An 18,472-nucleotide genomic window follows, 5' to 3' on the forward strand; every position below is an offset into this window, starting at 1 on the left:
GAATTGAGGAAAATCAAGCGTGAAGCTGCCAAGATGCCATTTGCCACCAGTTTGGCTATATTTCAGAGCTGCAACGTTACTGGAGTATCAAAAAGCACAAGGTGTGCCATACTCAGGGACAAGGCCAAGGTAAGGAAGGCTGAAAAATGACCACCTTTGAACAAGAAACATAAGATAAAACGTCAAGACTGGGCCAAGAAATATCTTAAGGCTGATTTTTCAAAGGTTTTATGGACTGACGAAATGAGAATGACTCTTGATGGGCCAGATGGATGGGCCAGAGGCTGGATTAGTAAAGGGCAGAAAGCTCCACTCCGACTCAAATGCCAGCAAGGTGGATGTGAGGTACTGGTATGGGCTGGTATCATCAAAGATGAACATGTGGGACCTTTTCGGGTTGAGGATGGAGTGAAGCTTAACTCCCGGATCTACTGCCAGTTTCTGGAAGACAACTTCTTCAAGCAGTGGTACAGGAAGAAGTCGGTATCGTTCAAGAAAAACATTTTTCATGCAGGACATGGCTCCATCACATGTATCCAACTACTCCACAGTGTGGCTGGCCAGTAAAGGTCTAAAAGATGAAAAAATAATGACATGGCCCCCTTGTTCACCTGATCTGAACCCCATAGAGAACCTATGGTTCCTCATAAAATGTAAGATCTACAGGGAGGGAAAACAGTACACCTCTCAGAACAGTGTCTGTGAGGCTGTGGTGGCTGTTGCACGCAATGTTGATCGTAAACAGATCAAGCAATTGACAGAATCTATGGATGGTAGGCTGTTGAGTGTCATCATAAAGAAAGGGGGTTATATTGGTCACAAATTTTTGGGGGTTTTGTTTTTGCATGTCAGAAATGTTTATTTCTAAATTTTGTGCAGTTATATTGGTTCACCTGGTGAAAATAAACAAGTGAGATTGGAATATATTTGTTTTTTATTAAGTTGCGTAATAATTCTGGCCAGTAATAGTTATCTGCACAAACTGATATTCTCCTAAGATATCCAAATCTAAAAAAACCCACTCCAACTTCCAAAAATATTAAGCTTTGATATTTATGAGTCTTTTGGGTTGATTGAGAACATAGTTGTTGATCAATAATAAAAAAAAATCCTCTACAATACAACTTGCCTAATAATTCTGCACACGGTGTATATTGTCTCTACCTTAGACCACAACTACTATGGCTAGTTATGGCTAAGTCTTAGGGCGGCTTTGCACGTTACGACATCGCAAGCCGATGCTGCGATGTCGCACGCGATAGTCCCCGCCATCGTCGCAGGTACGATATCGTGTGATAGCTGGCGTAGCGAACATTATCGCTACGCCAGCTTCACATGCACTCACCTGCCCTGCAACCGCCGCTCTGGCCGGCGACCCGCCTCCTTCCTAAGGGGGCGGGTCGTGCGGTGTCATAGCGACGTCACACGGCAGGCGGTCAATAGTGGCGGAGGGGCGGAGATGAGCAGGATGTAAACATCCCGCCCACCTCCTTCCTTCCGCATATCCTACGGAAGCCGCGGTGACGCCGGTAAGAGATGTTCAGGAGCAAGAGCGAGGAACAACATCGGACCATCGCGTCAGCGTAATTATGGATTACGCCGACGCTGCACCGATGATACGATTACTACGATTTTGCGCTCGTTAATCGTATCATCTAGGCTTTACACACTTCGATGTCGCATGCGATGCCAGATGTGCGTCACTTTCAATTTGACCCCACCGACATCGCACCTGCGATGTCGTAGTGTGCAAAGCCCGCCTTAGGCACTTAGGGACAGCAGTTAGCTCCTTAACTGGCCCACAAACTAATTACAGTGGTTTAGAGAGAATGTTAGATGTCATGCTTTGGGTTGTTTTTTTTTTAATAAATACAAATAGTATTATACTTCTATATTGACATTTTTAGTGAATAATTAGAATGCTATTTGTGTGAAAGAGAGTTTGCTGATATCTCCCATGTAATGTTCTAAACTGCATTCTGTCTGAAGAAATGTCTTCGAAATATTGAGAGAAATTGGGGGAGAAGTGAAGAGTGGGACAACTAAGGGAAGAGTTTAATAATATTTTTGATGTGTTGAATAATAATATCTCAAGTTTTAATAAAGAGTTGTATTTCTTGATGTTGAACTTACAGTGTATTTTTATGCTCTATGGTGTACCACAGGGCTGAGATTCACATTTTTAACATTTACTGTTTGGTAGAGTTGAGCGCGGTTCGTGGTTCGTGGTTCTCCAGTTCTAGGCTCGAGTGATTTTGGGGCATGTTCTAGATCGAACTAGAACTCGAGCTTTTTGCAAAAGCTCGATAGTTCTAGAAACGTTCGAGAACGGTTCTAGCAGCCAAAAAACAGCTAAATCATAGCTTGGTTTCTGCTGTAATAGTGTAAGTCACTCTGTGAATCAAACTATTATCACATTTCAGTGTATAGTGTGCGTGAACAGCGCCTTCAGATCACTGCTGTTTCTATAATGGCGATCGCCATTTTTTTTTTTTTTTTCTTGTCTTCCTTCCCTAAGCGCGCGCGTCTTGTGGGGCGGGCCAGCATGTCAGCCAATCACAGACACACACACAGCTAAGTGGACTTTGAGCCAGAGAAGCAACGGCATGTGTGATAGGATCTGCATGTCACATGTCCCTGCATTATAAAACCGGACATTTTCTTCACGGACGCCATTATCTGCCTTCTGCGTCTTGGGTGTCAGACATCACTGTCGCAGCTCCGTCATCCTGAGTCCTATAGCCGATACAGCTGTATGCGCTGCATACACAGCGTTAGACAGCATAGGGAGAGCACTTTATAGCAGTCCTTTTAAGGGCTCAAACCGGCAGGGTCAGAGTTAAGGTGACAGGTCCTGAAAACAGCGCCAGCGTCTGTGCAGCCAAGGTCAGGGATTTCCTCCCTGCATTTCACCATTAGGAGGGAATAGAAAGGCAGGCTTCCATTCCTCTACCCAGAGCACCACAATCCTGCCACTGTACCCTCTTGTCCTCTGCACACTCCAACTCATAACTAAGCCATTATACTAGCAAACACTCAGTGTACCTAGTGGCATCCTATCTGTGGCTATTGGACTTTGCTATAGTCCCACTAGTGCAAAGACATTTGCAGAGCACGTCTGCCTGCATTGCACACTACAACTAATTATAACTAAGCCATTATACTAGCAAACACTCAGTGTACCTAGTGGCATCCTATACGTGGCTATTGGACTTTGCTATAGTCCCACTAGTGCCAAGACATTTGCAGAGCGCCTCTGCCTGCGTTGCACACTCCAACTAATTATAACTAAGCCATTATACTAGCAAACACTTAGTGTACCTAGTGGCATCCTATACGTGGCTATTGGACTTTGCTTTAGTCCCACTAGTGCCAAGACATTTGCAGAACGCATCTGCCTGCGTTGCACACTCCAACTAATTATAACTAAGCCATTATACTAGCAAACACTTAGTGTACCTAGTGGCATCCTATACGTGGCTATTGGACTTTGCTTTAGTCCCACTAGTGCCAAGACATTTGCAGAACGCATCTGCCTGCGTTGCACACTCCAACTAATTATAACTAAGCCATTATACTAGCACACACTCAGTGTACCTAGTGGCATCCTATACGTGGCTATTGGACTTTGCTATAGTCCCACTAGTGCCAAGACATTTGCAGAGCGCATCTGCCTGCGTTGCACACTCCAACTAATTATAACTAAGCCATTATACTAGCACACACTCAGTGTACCTAGTGGCATCCTATACGTGGCTATTGGACTTTGCTATAGTCCCACTAGTGCCAAGACATTTGCAGAGCGCATCTGCCTGCGTTGCACACTCCAACTAATTATAACTAAGCCATTATACTAGCAAACACTTAGTGTACCTAGTGGCATCCTATACGTGGCTATTGGACTTTGCTATAGTCCCACTAGTGCCAAGACATTTGCAGAGCGCATCTGCCTGCGTTGCACACTCCAACTAATTATAACTAAGCCATTATACTAGCACACACTCAGTGTACCTAGTGGCATCCTATACGTGGCTATTGGACTTTGCTTTAGTCCCACTAGTGCCAAGACATTTGCAGAACGCATCTGCCTGCGTTGCACACTCCAACTAATTATAACTAAGCCATTATACTAGCACACACTCAGTGTACCTAGTGGCATCCTATACGTGGCTATTGGACTTTGCTATAGTCCCACTAGTGCCAAGACATTTGCAGAGCGCATCTGCCTGCGTTGCACACTCCAACTAATTATAACTAAGCCATTATACTAGCAAACACTTAGTGTACCTAGTGGCATCCTATACGTGGCTATTGGACTTTGCTATAGTCCCACTAGTGCCAAGACATTTGCAGAGCGCATCTGCCTGCGTTGCACACTCCAACTAATTATAACTAAGCCATTATACTAGCACACACTCAGTGTACCTAGTGGCATCCTATACGTGGCTATTGGACTTTGCTTTAGTCCCACTAGTGCCAAGACATTTGCAGAACGCATCTGCCTGCGTTGCACACTCCAACTAATTATAACTAAGCCAATATACTAGCACACACTCAGTGTACCTAGTGGCATCCTATACGTGGCTATTGGACTTTGCTATAGTCCCACTAGTGCCAAGACATTTGCAGAGCGCATCTGCCTGCGTTGCACACTCCAACTAATTATAACTAAGCCATTATACTAGCACACACTCAGTGTACCTAGTGGCATCCTATACGTGGCTATTGGACTTTGCTATAGTCCCACTAGTGCCAAGACATTTGCAGAACGCATCTGCCTGCGTTGCACACTCCAACTAATTATAACTAAGCCATTATACTAGCACACACTCAGTGTACCTAGTGGCATCCTATACGTGGCTATTGGACTTTGCTTTAGTCCCACTAGTGCCAAGACATTTGCAGAACGCATCTGCCTGCGTTGCACACTCCAACTAATTATAACTAAGCCATTATACTAGCACACACTCAGTGTACCTAGTGGCATCCTATACGTGGCTATTGGACTTTGCTATAGTCCCACTAGTGCCAAGACATTTGCAGAGCGCATCTGCCTGCGTTGCACACTCCAACTAATTATAACTAAGCCATTATACTAGCAAACACTTAGTGTACCTAGTGGCATCCTATACGTGGCTATTGGACTTTGCTTTAGTCCCACTAGTGCCAAGACATTTGCAGAACGCATCTGCCTGCGTTGCACACTCCAACTAATTATAACTAAGCCATTATACTAGCACACACTCAGTGTACCTAGTGGCATCCTATACGTGGCTATTGGACTTTGCTATAGTCCCACTAGTGCCAAGACATTTGCAGAGCGCATCTGCCTGCGTTGCACACTCCAACTAATTATAACTAAGCCATTATACTAGCACACACTCAGTGTACCTAGTGGCATCCTATACGTGGCTATTGGACTTTGCTATAGTCCCACTAGTGCCAAGACATTTGCAGAGCGCATCTGCCTGCGTTGCACACTCCAACTAATTATAACTAAGCCATTATACTAGCAAACACTTAGTGTACCTAGTGGCATCCTATACGTGGCTATTGGACTTTGCTTTAGTCCCACTAGTGCCAAGACATTTGCAGAACGCATCTGCCTGCGTTGCACACTCCAACTAATTATAACTAAGCCATTATACTAGCACACACTCAGTGTACCTAGTGGCATCCTATACGTGGCTATTGGACTTTGCTATAGTCCCACTAGTGCCAAGACATTTGCAGAGCGCATCTGCCTGCGTTGCACACTCCAACTAATTATAACTAAGCCATTATACTAGCACACACTCAGTGTACCTAGTGGCATCCTATACGTGGCTATTGGACTTTGCTATAGTCCCACTAGTGCCAAGACATTTGCAGAGCGCATCTGCCTGCGTTGCACACTCCAACTAATTATAACTAAGCCATTATACTAGCACACACTCAGTGTACCTAGTGGCATCCTATACGTGGCTATTGGACTTTGCTATAGTCCCACTAGTGCCAAGACATTTGCAGAGCGCATCTGCCTGCGTTGCACACTCCAACTAATTATAACTAAGCCATTATACTAGCAAACACTTAGTGTACCTAGTGGCATCCTATACGTGGCTATTGGACTTTGCTTTAGTCCCACTAGTGCCAAGACATTTGCAGAACGCATCTGCCTGCGTTGCACACTCCAACTAATTATAACTAAGCCATTATACTAGCACACACTCAGTGTACCTAGTGGCATCCTATACGTGGCTATTGGACTTTGCTATAGTCCCACTAGTGCCAAGACATTTGCAGAGCGCATCTGCCTGCGTTGCACACTCCAACTAATTATAACTAAGCCATTATACTAGCACACACTCAGTGTACCTAGTGGCATCCTATACGTGGCTATTGGACTTTGCTATAGTCCCACTAGTGCCAAGACATTTGCAGAGCGCATCTGCCTGCGTTGCACACTCCAACTAATTATAACTAAGCCATTATACTAGCAAACACTTAGTGTACCTAGTGGCATCCTATACGTGGCTATTGGACTTTGCTTTAGTCCCACTAGTGCCAAGACATTTGCAGAACGCATCTGCCTGCGTTGCACACTCCAACTAATTATAACTAAGCCATTATACTAGCACACACTCAGTGTACCTAGTGGCATCCTATACGTGGCTATTGGACTTTGCTATAGTCCCACTAGTGCCAAGACATTTGCAGAGCTCATCTGCCTGCGTTGCACACTCCAACTAATTATAACTAAGCCATTATACTAGCAAACACTTAGTGTACCTAGTGGCATCCTATACGTGGCTATTGGACTTTGCTTTAGTCCCACTAGTGCCAAGACATTTGCAGAACGCATCTGCCTGCGTTGCACACTCCAACTAATTATAACTAAGCCATTATACTAGCACACACTCAGTGTACCTAGTGGCATCCTATACGTGGCTTTTGGACTTTGCTATAGTCCCACTAGTGCCAAGACATTTGCAGAGCGCATCTGCCTGCGTTGCACACTGCAACTAATTATAACTAAGCCATTATACTAGCAAACACTCAGTGTACCTAGTGGCATCCTATACGTGGCTATTGGACTTTGCTATAGTCCCACTAGTGCCAAGACATTTGCAGAGCGCATCTGCCTGCGTTGCACACTCCAACTAATTATAACTAAGCCATTATACTAGCAAACACTTAGTGTACCTAGTGGCATCCTATACGTGGCTATTGGACTTTGCTTTAGTCCCACTAGTGCCAAGACATTTGCAGAACGCATCTGCCTGCGTTGCACACTCCAACTAATTATAACTAAGCCATTATACTAGCACACACTCAGTGTACCTAGTGGCATCCTATACGTGGCTATTGGACTTTGCTATAGTCCCACTAGTGCCAAGACATTTGCAGAGCGCATCTGCCTGCGTTGCACACTCCAACTAATTATAACTAAGCCATTATACTAGCAAACACTCAGTGTACCTAGTGGCATCCTATACGTGGCTATTGGACTTTGCTTTAGTCCCACTAGTGCCAAGACATTTGCAGCACGTCTGCCTGCGTTGCACACTCCAACTAATTATAACTAAGTTACATTGTCAGGGATATTTATTCTTTATTATTCTGCTGTTAATAAAGCTAGACCAACACTGCAATCTTCACCACCTCTCAATTTTTACTACCACATTTTCAGTCCACAATCTTGTCGCAATCAACATGAGTGGCAAAATGACAGATGCTGGTGGAAAGGGGAAGAGGCGTGGTGGAAAAGGCAAAAAAGGTTTTGTCAGTGGGGAAGGTGGCAAAGCTCCATTATCATCTGCTGCAGATAGACCATCTACTAGCAAAAGTAAGATGTCTACTACTTATTGTGGACAATCCGATGTGCTCCCTTTTTTACGGACACGAACAAGAGGAACAAAGGTAGATGATGGGCAAAAAAGGAAAATGCTTGAATGGATCTCAAGTGGTCCAACAAGTGCCCTCTCAGCCACTTCAAGTACCGCATCCAAAAAACACCAGTCCTCTGAGTTGTCATCCCAATCACACTTGATTTCTCCCAGCTCTGAAGTCTCCATCAGCCCTGCACAGTATGGTGGAACTGAGATGGCTGAGTCTGCAGAGCTGTTCAGTCACACTATAGCCTGGGAATCAGAGGTCTGCTCCCAAGCTACAGTGAGTACAGAACAGGAAATGGTCTGCAGTGATGCCCAGAACCTTTGTGACTCTGATTCAGGCCGTGAGGACCAAGTTTCTGAGCATAATGTTGACCCTTTGTCACAAACTGTAACACCTGTGGTTATAGACAATGAGGAACATACTGATGAAGATGAGACGCAGATACCCGATTGGGATGACAACTTAAATATTCGGTCAGGGCAAGAAGAGGCTCGGTCTGAGGGGGAGGGGAGTGCAAACACAACAATTGATGATGACGTTCTAGATCCCACCTACTGTCAACCCCCAGTCAGGCACTCGAGGAGGTCAACAGAGGCGGTGGAGGAGGATGCAACCGACGACGAAGTTACCTTGCGCCTTCCTGGACAGAGTCGGAGCACTGGTAGCAAGTCTACAACTGCATCCTCAGCCACCACTCTGCCTATGAGCATTATTCGGGGTGGATCAACAGGTCGCATGGCCTCTAAGCCTTGCCTAGCCTGGTCCTTTTTTCACATCGAAAAAGATCGCCCAACTCATGTGATATGTAACATTTGTCATGATTCTGTTAGTAGAGGTCAAAACCTCATCAGTTTGACAACTTCTTCCATGAATCGTCACATGACTAAATATCATAAGTCCCGGTGGGAAGCTCACCGTGCTGCAATGCGGCCTAGCGGAGCGAACCATCCACCGCCCGCCCCTTCCAGTGCATCCGCGCGCTCTTCATCTTCTAGGACTGTGGGGACAGCTGTCACACCTGTTTTTCCACGCAAAACTTCCACCACTGCAACCGCAACAGGCAGTTTGCTTGTAAGGTCGTCAGTTGGTTTGGAAGGGGAAACAAGTGAGTGTGTACAGCTCTCTCAGACATCGATAGCACCAACGTTGGATGAAGGCAACATCATGTCTCCGCCTGCACTTTCCTCACAAACCTGCATTTTTCCAGGGACACCCTACTCAACACCGTCTACACACAGCAGCCAGATCTCTGTCCCTCAGATGTGGTCAAATAAAAGGCCACTTCCTCCGACCCATGACAAAGCTAAGAGGTTGACTCTATCCCTCTGTAAGCTGTTGGCTACCGAAATGCTGCCTTTCCGCCTAGTGGACACACAGGATTTTAGAGACCATATGTCTGTCGCTGTGCCCCAGTACCAGATGCCTAGTCGCCACTACTTCTCTAAGAAAGGTGTGCCCGCGCTACACCAGCATGTCGCACACAACATCACCGCTTCCTTGAGAAACTCTGTGTGTGAACGGGTGCATTTCACCACCGATACTTGGACCAGTAAGCATGGACAGGGACGTTACATGTCGCTGACTGGGCACTGGGTAACTATGGTGATAGATGGTGAAGGGTCTGCTGCACAAGTCTTGCCGTCCCCACGACTTGTGTGTCAATCCTCTGTCTGTCCAAGTTCCGCCACTGCTTCTGCATCCTCCACCTCATCTGTGTCCTCCACCTCCGCCCCAAGCCTGCCTGGTCAGGCCACCAGCGTTCTCACTGCGCAGAAGGAATCACGCACCCCTCATTACTATGCTGGCAGCAGAGCGCAACGGCATCAGGCGGTCTTTAGCTTGACATGTCTTGGGAATAAGAGTCACACAGCTGAGGAGTTGTGGTCAGCTCTGCGGTCCGAGTTTAATAAATGGTTGTCTCCACTCAACCTGCAGCCTGGTAAGGCCGTGTGCGACAATGCTGCAAACCTGGGTGCGGCCCTTCGCCTGGGCAAGGTGACACACGTACCTTGTATGGCTCACGTGTTGAACCTTGTCGTGCAGCAATTTTTAACACAGTATCCCGGCCTAGATGGCCTTCTGAACAGGGCACGAAAACTGTCTGCTCACTTCCGCCGTTCAAGCGCCGCAGCTGAGCGACTTGCATCGCTCCAGAAGTCTTTCGGCCTGCCGGTTCATCGCCTGAAATGCGATGTGGCGACACGCTGGAATTCAACTCTCCACATGTTACAGCGACTGTGGCAGCACCGCCGTGCCCTGGTGCAATACGTCATGACGTATAGCCTGGGCCAACGAGATGCAGGGGTGGGGCAGATCACCCTGATGGAGTGGTCTCAGATCAAGGACCTATGCACCCTTCTGCACAGTTTCGACATGGCGACGAATATGTTTAGCGCTGACAATGCCATTATCAGCATGACGATTCCAGTCATTTACATGCTGGAACACACGCTAAACACTATTCGGAGTCAGGGGGTGGGACAACAGGAAGGGGATGAGCTACAGGAGGATTCATATGCGCAAGACACAACAACATCACCAAGGTCCAGACGTTCATCATCACCAAGGCGCCAGGCATGGGAGCATGGGGTACAGGGATCAACAAGGGCGCATGGTAGCAGGCGAGATGTTGAGGAAGGTGCAGGAGGACATGAAGAAATGGAGGAAGAACTGTCCATGGACATGGAAGACTCAGCAGATGAGGGAGACCTTGGTCAAATTTCAGTTGAAAGAGGTTGGGGGGAGATGTCAGAGGAAGAAAGAACGGTTAGCACCTCTATGCCACAAACACAGCGTGGACTTGGTCCACATGGCTGCGCAAGACACATGAGTGCCTTCTTGTTGCACTACCTCCAACATGACCCTCGTATTGTCAAAATTAGAAGTGATGATGACTACTGGCTTGCCACACTATTAGATCCCCGGTACAAGTCCAAATTTTGTGACATAATTCCAGCCATAGAAAGGGACGCACGTATGCAGGAGTATCAGCAGAAGCTGTTACTCGATCTTAGATCTGCTTTTCCACCAAACAACCGTGCAGGTGCAGGGAGTGAATCTCCCAGTTGTAACTTGACAAACATGGGACGGTCTCGTCATCTTCAACAGTCTACACGTACCAGTAGGACCATATCTGGTGCTGGTAACAGCAATTTTATGGAATCTTTTCATAATTTTTTTAGACCCTCCTTTGCAAGGCCACCAGAGACAACAAGTCTGACACATAGTCAACGGCTGGAGAGGATGATACAGGAGTATCTCCAAATGAACATCGATGCCATGACTGTGCAACTGGAGCCTTGCTCCTTTTGGGCTTCAAACCTAGAAAAATGGCCAGAGCTCGCAACTTACGCCTTGGAGATTTTGTCGTGTCCAGCTGCCAGCGTTGTCTCTGAACGTGTCTTCAGTGCTGCTGGGTGTGTGCTGACAGATAAGCGCACGCGTCTGTCCAGTGACAATGTGGACAGACTGACGTTCATCAAAATGAACAAGTCATGGATCCAGAAGGAATTTACAACCCCTGTGTCATCCTGGGGAGAGTAAATGCTTGTGGATTTTGAATGTGCTTGATGCAAATCTAGCTGTGAAGTGTACAACTAGGGCACAAGTGCTGCCACTGAATGGGTGGGTGTGTGGGGCCCAATTTTTTGAAAAAAAGGGAGACTCCGCTTGGAGTAACCCTTGCTTACATTGTTTTTAAAAGAAGCCAAGATGAACAGAGCTGGGATCAGGAAAGACTTTGCTACCTACCCCGGTGTCATCCTGGGGACGGATAAGAATGACGTATTTTTGAATGTGCTTGATGCAAATCTAGCTGTGAAGTGTACAACTGGGGCACAACTGCTGCCACTGAATGGGTGGGTGTGTGGGGCCCAATTTTTGGAAAAAAAAGGGAGACTCCGCTTGGAGTAACCCTTGCTTGATGTGTTTTTAAAAGAAGCCAAGATGAACAGAGCTGGGATCAGGAAAGACTTTGCTACCTACCCCGGTGTCATCCTGGGGACGGATAAGAATGGCGTATTTTTGAATGTGCTTGATGCAAATGTAGCTGTGAAGTGTACAACTGGGGCACAACTGCTGCCACTGAATGGGTGGGTGTGTGGGGCCCAATTTTTGGAAAAAAAGGGAGACTCCGCTTGGAGTAACCCTTGCTTGATGTGTTTTTAAAAGAAGCCAAGATGAACAGAGCTGGGATCAGGAAAGACTTTGCTACCTACCCCGGTGTCATCCTGGGGACGGATAAGAATGACGTATTTTTGAATGTGCTTGATGCAAATCTAGCTGTGAAGTGTACAACTGGGGCACAACTGCTGCCACTGAATGGGTGGGTGTGTGGGGCCCAATTTTTGGAAAAAAGGGAGACTCCGCTTGGAGTAACCCTTGCTTACATTGTTTTTAAAAGAAGCCAAGATGAACAAGTCATGGGTCAGCAAAGACTTTGCTACCTACCCCGGTGTCATCCTGGGGATGGATAAGAATGGCGTATTTTTGAATGTGCTTGATGCAAATGTAGCTGTGAAGTGTACAACTAGGGCACAACTGCTGCCACTGAATGGGTGGGTGTGTGGGGCCCAATTTTTGGAAAAAAAGGGAGACTCCGCTTGGAGTAACCCTTGCTTGATGTGTTTTTAAAAGAAGCCAAGATGAACAGAGCTGGGATCAGGAAAGACTTTGCTACCTACCCCGGTGTCATCCTGGGGACGGATAAGAATGGCGTATTTTTGAATGTGCTTGATGCAAATGTAGCTGTGAAGTGTACAACTGGGGCACAACTGCTGCCACTGAATGGGTGGGTGTGTGGGGCCCAATTTTTGGAAAAAAAGGGAGACTCCGCTTGGAGTAACCCTTGCTTGATGTGTTTTTAAAAGAAGCCAAGATGAACAGAGCTGGGATCAGGAAAGACTTTGCTACCTACCCCGGTGTCATCCTGGGGACGGATAAGAATGGCGTATTTTTGAATGTGCTTGATGCAAATGTAGCTGTGAAGTGTACAACTGGGGCACAACTGCTGCCACTGAATGGGTGGGTGTGTGGGGCCCAATTTTTGGAAAAAAAGGGAGACTCCGCTTGGAGTAACCCTTGCTTGATGTGTTTTTAAAAGAAGCCAAGATGAACAGAGCTGGGATCAGGAAAGACTTTGCTACCTACCCCGGTGTCATCCTGGGGACGGATAAGAATGGCGTATTTTTGAATGTGCTTGATGCAAATGTAGCTGTGAAGTGTACAACTAGGGCACAAGTGCTGCCACTGAATGGGTGGGTGTGTGGGGCCCAATTTTTGGAAAAAAAGGGAGACTCCGCTTGGAGTAACCCTTGCTTACATTGTTTTTAAAAGAAGCCAAGATGAACAGAGCTGGGATCAGGAAAGACTTTGCTACCTACCCCGGTGTCATCCTGGGGACGGATAAGAATGACGTATTTTTGAATGTGCTTGATGCAAATCTAGCTGTGAAGTGTACAACTGGGGCACAACTGCTGCCACTGAATGGGTGGGTGTGTGGGGCCCAATTTTTGGAAAAAAGGGAGACTCCGCTTGGAGTAACCCTTGCTTACATTGTTTTTAAAAGAAGCCAAGATGAACAAGTCATGGGTCAGCAAAGACTTTGCTACCTACCCCGGTGTCATCCTGGGGATGGATAAGAATGGCGTATTTTTGAATGTGCTTGATGCAAATGTAGCTGTGAAGTGTACAACTAGGGCACAACTGCTGCCACTGAATGGGTGGGTGTGTGGGGCCCAATTTTTGGAAAAAAAGGGAGACTCCGCTTGGAGTAACCATTGCTTGATGTGTTTTTAAAAGAAGCCAAGATGAACAGAGCTGGGATCAGGAAAGACTTTGCTACCTACCCCGGTGTCATCCTGGGGACGGATAAGAATGGCGTATTTTTGAATGTGCTTGATGCAAATGTAGCTGTGAAGTGTACAACTGGGGCACAACTGCTGCCACTGAATGGGTGGGTGTGTGGGGCCCAATTTTTGGAAAAAAAGGGAGACTCCGCTTGGAGTAACCCTTGCTTGATGTGTTTTTAAAAGAAGCCAAGATGAACAGAGCTGGGATCAGGAAAGACTTTGCTACCTACCCCGGTGTCATCCTGGGGACGGATAAGAATGGCGTATTTTTGAATGTGCTTGATGCAAATGTAGCTGTGAAGTGTACAACTGGGGCACAACTGCTGCCACTGAATGGGTGGGTGTGTGGGGCCCAATTTTTGGAAAAAAAGGGAGACTCCGCTTGGAGTAACCCTTGCTTGATGTGTTTTTAAAAGAAGCCAAGATGAACAGAGCTGGGATCAGGAAAGACTTTGCTACCTACCCCGGTGTCATCCTGGGGACGGATAAGAATGGCGTATTTTTGAATGTGCTTGATGCAAATGTAGCTGTGAAGTGTACAACTAGGGCACAACTGCTGCCACTGAAGGGGTGGGTGTGTGTGGGGCCCAATTTTTGGAAAAAAGGGAGACTCCGCTTGGAGTAACCCTTGCTTACATTGTTTTTAAAAGAAGCCAAGATGAACAAGTCATGGGTCAGCAAAGACTTTGCTACCTACCCCGGTGTCATCCTGGGGATGGATAAGAATGGCGTATTTTTGAATGTGCTTGATGCAAATGTAGCTGTGAAGTGTACAACTGGGGCACAACTGCTGCCACTGAATGGGTGGGTGTGTGGGGCCCAATTTTTGGAAAAAAAGGGAGACTCCGCTTGGAGTAACCCTTGCTTGATGTGTTTTTAAAAGAAGCCAAGATGAACAGAGCTGGGATCAGGAAAGACTTTGCTACCTACCCCGGTGTCATCCTGGGGACGGATAAGAATGGCGTATTTTTGAATGTGCTTGATGCAAATGTAGCTGTGAAGTGTACAACTGGGGCACAACTGCTGCCACTGAATGGGTGGGTGTGTGGGGCCCAATTTTTGGAAAAAAAGGGAGACTCCGCTTGGAGTAACCCTTGCTTGATGTGTTTTTAAAAGAAGCCAAGATGAACAGAGCTGGGATCAGGAAAGACTTTGCTACCTACCCCGGTGTCATCCTGGGGACGGATAAGAATGGCGTATTTTTGAATGTGCTTGATGCAAATGTAGCTGTGAAGTGTACAACTAGGGCACAACTGCTGCCACTGAAGGGGTGGGTGTGTGTGGGGCCCAATTTTTGGAAAAAAGGGAGACTCCGCTTGGAGTAACCCTTGCTTACATTGTTTTTAAAAGAAGCCAAGATGAACAAGTCATGGGTCAGCAAAGACTTTGCTACCTACCCCGGTGTCATCCTGGGGATGGATAAGAATGGCGTATTTTTGAATGTGCTTGATGCAAATGTAGCTGTGAAGTGTACAACTAGGGCACAACTGCTGCCACTGAATGGGTGGGTGTGTGGGGCCCAATTTTTGGAAAAAAGGGAGACTCCGCTTGGAGTAACCCTTGCTTACATTGTTTTTAAAAGAAGCCAAGATGAACAAGTCATGGGTCAGCAAAGACTTTGCTACCTACCCCGGTGTCATCCTGGGGACGGATAAGAATGGCGTATTTTTGATTGTGCTTGATGAAAATGTAGCTGTGAAGTGTACAACTGGGGCACAACTGCTGCCACTGAATGGGTGGGTGTGTGGGGCCCAATTTTTGGAAAAAAGGGAGACTCCGCTTGGAGTAACCCTTGCTTACATTGTTTTTAAAAGAAGCCAAGATGAACAAGTCATGGGTCAGCAAAGACTTTGCTACCTACCCCGGTGTCATCCTGGGGATGGATAAGAATGGCGTATTTTTGAATGTGCTTGATGCAAATGTAGCTGTGAAGTGTACAACTAGGGCACAACTGCTGCCACTGAAGGGGTGGGTGTGTGTGGGGCCCAATTTTTCGAAAAAAGGGAGACTCCGCTTGGAGTAACCCTTGCTTGATGTGTTTTTAAAAGAAGCCAAGATGAACAGAGCTGGGATCAGGAAAGACTTAGCTACCTACCCTGGTGTCATCCTGGGGACGGTTAATTATGGCGTATTTTTCAATGTGCTTGATGCAAATGTAGCTGTGAAGTGTGCAACTGGGGCACAAGTGCTACCACTGAAGGGGTGGGTGTGTGTGTGGCCCAATTTTTGGAAAAAAGGGAGACTCCGCTTGGAGTCACCTTGCGGTGTTTTACATGATTTTAGAAGGGCGTGCCATGCCTATATCTGTGTGTCCTCCTCTTTTTCCTTGTCCAGCTGTTTTGTTTTCGCATGAGTATATGTCCTTGTCACTTTCCAATGTGTTTGAGTTGTTTGTCACCTTTAGGACACCTTTGAGGGTGTTTTCTAGGTGTTTTTCTGTGTTTGTGATTGCCTGCCATTGTTTCCTATGCAGTTCGAGTTCGGTTCGTCGAACGTTCGACGAACCGAACTCGAACGGGAGGTCCGTTCGGCGAACCAACCTCGAGCCGAACCGCGACAGGTTCGCTCATCTCTACTGTTTGGATCAGGGAATCCATGACCCCTTTAAAGGGAACCTGTCATCAGAAATTTTGCACTAAACCTAAAAGATTCCCCTTCTGCAGCTCCTGGGCTGCATTCTAACAAGGTTCCTATTGTTATTGTGCCCCCTTTTAGACCAAAATAAATACTTTATAAAGTGGTACCTTTTCCTATGCAAATCTTTTTAATCGTACATGGGGGCAGGCTGTCTGGTGTCCGTTATTCTGCCTCCTGCTGCTTTACGCCATCCCCCATTGCTCAATTTCATACTTCAGGACGCCGCCCAGTGCGCCCGAGGTCTCGTGCATGCGCCGTGCCACTCTAGCGGGACCGTGCACTGTGCGACCGCTGGTGACGTGTTGCGCAGGCGTGAGATTATGGGCAGCGCTGTGATTTTCATCAGCAATTACTTGCCCATAATTTCGTGCCTGCACTTTCCCCTCTGCATCTACCGTTCTGCGCAAGCGCTGGCCAGATGACCCCACGTCACCTCATTACCATCTTGGTAAGAGGTGACGTGGATTCATCTGACCAGCGCTTGCGCAGAACGGTGGAGGCAGAGGGGAAAGCGCGGGCACGAGATTATGGGCGGGTACTTGCTGATGAAAATCACAGCGCCGCCCATAATCTCACGGCTGCGCAACATGTCACCAGCGGTCACATTGTGCACAGTGCACAATCCCGCTAGAGTGGCACGGCCCATGCGCGAGACCTCAGGCGCACTGGGCGGCATCCTGAGGTATGAAATTGAGCGATGGGGGACGGCGTAAAGCAGCAGGAGGCAGAATAATGAACACCAGACAACCCACCCCCGTGTACGATTAACAAGATTTGCATAGGAAAAGGTACCACTTTATAAAGTATTTATTTTGGTCTAAAAGGGGGCACAATAACAATAGGAACCTTGCTAGAATGCAGCCCAGGAGCTGCAGAAGGGGAATCTTTTAGGTTTAGTGCAAAATTTCTGCTGACAGGTTCCCTTTAAGACCACACTCCACTGTGCAGCCCGCACCGAGTTCCATACTCCATCTTCACCCATAAAAGTAATAGTACTGTATTTCCAGCGTATAAGACGACTGGGCTTATAAGGTAACCCCCAACCTTTCCAGTTAAAATATAGAGTTTGGGACATACCATATATAGTCGAGTATAAGCCAAGCTGAGTATAAGCCGAGACTGCTATTTTACCACAAAAAACTGGGAAACCTTATTGACTTGGGTATAAGACTAAGGTGAGAAATGCAGCAGCTACTGGTAAATTTCAAAAATAAAAATAGATCCCAATAAAATGTAATATGCCCCATCCTTGTCCCCCCTTGTAGTAATATACTCATCCTTGTCCCCCCTTGTAGTAATGTGCCCATCCTTGTGCCCCTTCTTTAGGCCCTCTAGTAATGTGCACATCGTTTAGTAATGCCCCCATCAGTAATGTTTCCATCCTTTAGTAATGTTCTCCTACCGGTCCCCTTCTTGTCCTTATTATGCCATTGTTCTCACACACACACAATTGTTCTCACCTCTCCTCCGTTCCCATCGTGCCCTCAGCTGCTTCTTCGAGATCGCAGGCCCATAGACCCCTCTGTGATCTCGTCCAGTGCACGGAGCTGCCTTTGCAGGCTGCCATCATGGCTTTACTGCAGTTGAACGCTTTATGGCGGCGGCGTTGCCGCAAAGCATTCAACTGCTGTAAAGCGCTGACAGCTCCGTGCATGGGACGTGATCATCAAGGGGTGTTTCTTGGGGACCGCAGGCTCATAGATCCCTCCATGATCACTTCCAATACACAGGGCTGCCGCTGCTGTCAGAGATTTACAGCATAAAAACAAACCTCTACTCAAAATATTGTGTTTTGCAAAGTGTGCACAGTACCAACATTCCAAACTGTACTATTGAAAAATGAGATTTTTGTCAGAAAATTGCAATTTTTCGAGCTACCTCGCCACGTCAAGGCAAATCTCTTGAGGCAGTCCTACACTACAATATTTTTTTATTTAAAGTGTGCCATGCGGCCTCACATATGCAAAAATAGGACTGCACAGCACGTACCTGGTGCTTTTCAGTCTCGTCTCCATGACTAATTCATGGTTGTGGGCGGTATAGGCCCAAGCGCATGCTGCTTAGAATATATAGCCTGTAGACAAGGCTGGATGGCAATGTGTGAACAG

Source organism: Anomaloglossus baeobatrachus, chromosome 2 (assembly GCF_048569485.1).
Source record: "Anomaloglossus baeobatrachus isolate aAnoBae1 chromosome 2, aAnoBae1.hap1, whole genome shotgun sequence".
Lineage (NCBI taxonomy): Eukaryota > Metazoa > Chordata > Amphibia > Anura > Aromobatidae > Anomaloglossus > Anomaloglossus baeobatrachus.